The 3,117-nt window shown below is 38.8% G+C and overlaps 1 pseudogene; it reads left to right on the top strand.

Moving 5' to 3' along the window:
* LOC125931330 (toll-like receptor 13) overlaps positions 1-1,822 on the top strand; it is a 4,941-nt pseudogene extending 3,119 nt beyond the window's left edge.
* Positions 1,823-3,117: the final 1,295 nt, after the last annotated feature.

Here is a 3,117-nt window from a genome sequence, read left to right as displayed (position 1 = left end):
AAATAGAAAGGGAAGGAAAACTTCCAGACTCATTCTATGAAGCCAGCATTACTTTGATTCCCAAACCAGACAGAAAACCAGCAAAAACAGAGAACTACAGGCCAATATCCCTGATGAATATGGATGCAAAAATTCTCAACCACATACTAGCAAATCGAATTCAGGAGCATATAAAAAGAATTGTTCATCATGATCAAGTGGGATTCATTCCTGGGCTGCAGGCCTGGTTCAACATTTGGAAATCAATCAATGTGATACATCACATTAATAGAAGAAAAGAAAAGAACCATATGATCCTGTCAATCCATGCAGAAAAAGCATTTGACGAAATTCAGCATCCTTTCTTAATAAAAACCCTTGAGAAAGTCGGGATAGAAGGAACATACTTAAACATCATCAAAGCCATTTATGAAAAGTCCACAGCTAATATCATCCTCAATGGGGAAAAACTGAGAGCTTTCCCCCTGAGATCAGGAACACGACAGGGGTGTCCACTCTCACCGCTGTTGTTTAACATAGTGTTGGAAGTTCTAGCATCAGCAGTCAGACAACAAAAGGAAACCAAAGGCATCAAAATTGGCAGAGATGAAATCAAGCTTTCACTTTTTGCAGATGACATGATATTATACATGGAAAACCTGATAGACTCCACCAAAAGTCTGCTAGAACTGATACATGAATTCAGCAACGTCGCAGGATACAAAATCAATGTACAGAAATCAATTCCATTCTTATACACTAACAATGAAGCAGCAGAAAGACAAATACAGAAACTGATCCCATTCACAATTGCACCAAGCATAAAATACCTAGGAAAAAACCTAACCAAAGATGTAAAAGATACAAAAGCTGAAAACTATAGAAAGCTTATGAAGGAAATTGAAGAAGATATAAAGAAATGGAAAAACAATCCGTGCTCATGGGTTGGAAGAACCAATATTGTTAAAATGTCGATACTACCCAAAGCAATCTACACATTCAATGCAATCCCAAGCAAAATTGCACCAGCATTTTTCTCAAAGCTAGAACAAGCAATCCTAAAATTTGTATGGAACCACAAAAGGCCCCGAATAGCCAAAGTAATATTGAAGAAGACCAAAGCAGGAGGCATCACAATCCCAGACTTTAGCCTCTACTACAAAGCTGTAATCATCAAGACGGCATGGTATTGGCACAAAAACAGACACATATACCAGTGGAGTAGAATAGAAACCCCAGAAGTAGACCCACAAAAGTATGGCCAACTAATCTTTGACAAAGCAGGAAAGAATATCCAATGGAAAAAAAAAGTCTCTTTCACAAATGGTGCTGGGAAAACTGGACAGCAACATGCAGAAGGTTTAAACTAGACCACTTTCTTACACCATTCTCAAAAACAAACTCAAAATGGATAAAGGACCTGAATGTGAGACAGGAAACCATCAAAACCCTAGAGGAGAAAGCAGGAAAAAAAAACCTCACTGATCTCAGCTGCAGCAATTTCTTACTTGACACATCCCCAAAGGCAAGGGAATTAAAAGCAAAACTGAACTATTGGGACCTCATGAAGAGAAAAAGCTTCTGCACAGCAAAGGAAACAATCAACAGAACTAAAAGGCAACCAACGGAATGGAAAAAGATATTTGCAAATGACATATCGGACAAAGGGCTAGTATCCAAAATCTACAAAGTGCTCACCAAACTACACACCCAAAAAACAAACAATCCAGTGAAGAAATGGGCAGAAAACATGAATAGACACTTCTCTAAAGAAGACATCCAGTAGGCCAACAGCCACATGAAAAGATGCTCAACATTGCTCCTCATCAGGGAAATACAAATCAAAACAACACTCAGAGACTATGTATTCTAATCAGGAGACTATGTATTCTAAATGAACAAATCAGGAGACTATAGATGCTGGCGAGGATGTGGGGAAACGGGAACCCTCTTGCACTATTGGTGGAATGCAGACTGGTGCAGCCACTCTGGAAAACAGTGTGGAGGTTCCTCAAAAAATTAAAAACAGACCTACCATATGACCCAACAGTAGCACTGCTAGGAAATTACCCAAGGGATACAGGAGTGCTGATGCATAGGGGCACTTGTACCCCAATGTTTATAGCAGCACTCTCAACAACAGCCAAATTATGGAAAAAGCCTAAATGTCCATCAACTGATGAATGGATAAAGAAATTGTGGTTTATATACTCAATAATGGAATACTACGTGGCAATGAGAAAGAATGAAATGTGGCCTTTTGTAGCAACGTGGATGGAACTGGAGAGTGTTATGTTAAGTGAAATAAGTCATACAGAGAAAGACAGATGCCATATGTTTTCACTCTTATGTGGATCCTAAGAAACTTAACAGAAGTATACAGGGGAGGGGAAGAAAAACAAAAGAGGTTAGAGAGGGAGAGAGCCAAAGCATAAGAGACTCTTAAAAACTGAGAACAAACTGAGGGTTGATGGGGGGTGGGAGGGAGGGGAGGGTGGGTGATGAGTACTGAGAAGGGCACCTTTTGGGATGAGCACTGGGTGTTGTATGGAAACCAATTTGACAATAAATTTCATATTAAAAAAAGAATACTCACTGCACTTGAGAAAAGAGTGGAAAACATGAGGGAGACACTTAATACTGAGATAAAGAATAACATAGCAGAGATACAGGGCTAAAGAAGCAAAACGAGAAATACACTTGATGGAATGAACAGCAGGATGCAAGAAACAGTAAGGAAATTCGTGATCTAGGAGAGTAATGGAAAGTAATCAAGGTGAACAAAAAAACACAATTATTTCCTCAATTGTTAAGGAATAGAGAACCCAAAAATCTATGGCTAACTAATCTTTGACAAAGTAGGAAAGAATATCCAATTGAATAAAGACAGTCTCTTCAGCACATGGTGTTGGAAAAACTGGAGAGCAACATGCAGAAAAATGAACCTGGACCACTTTCTTACACCATACACAAAAATAAACTCAAAATGGATGAAAGACCTAAATGTAAGACAGGAAGTCATCAAAATCCTAGAAGACAAAAACTTCCTTTACCTAGGACACAGCAACTTCTTACTCAACACATCTCCATAGGGAAGGGAATTAAAAGCAAAAATGAACTATTGGGACCTCATCAAGA

The sequence above is a fragment of the Panthera uncia genome, chromosome X, assembly GCF_023721935.1.
Source record: "Panthera uncia isolate 11264 chromosome X, Puncia_PCG_1.0, whole genome shotgun sequence".
Lineage (NCBI taxonomy): Eukaryota > Metazoa > Chordata > Mammalia > Carnivora > Felidae > Panthera > Panthera uncia.
This window is presented reverse-complemented; position numbering and strand designations above follow the sequence as displayed.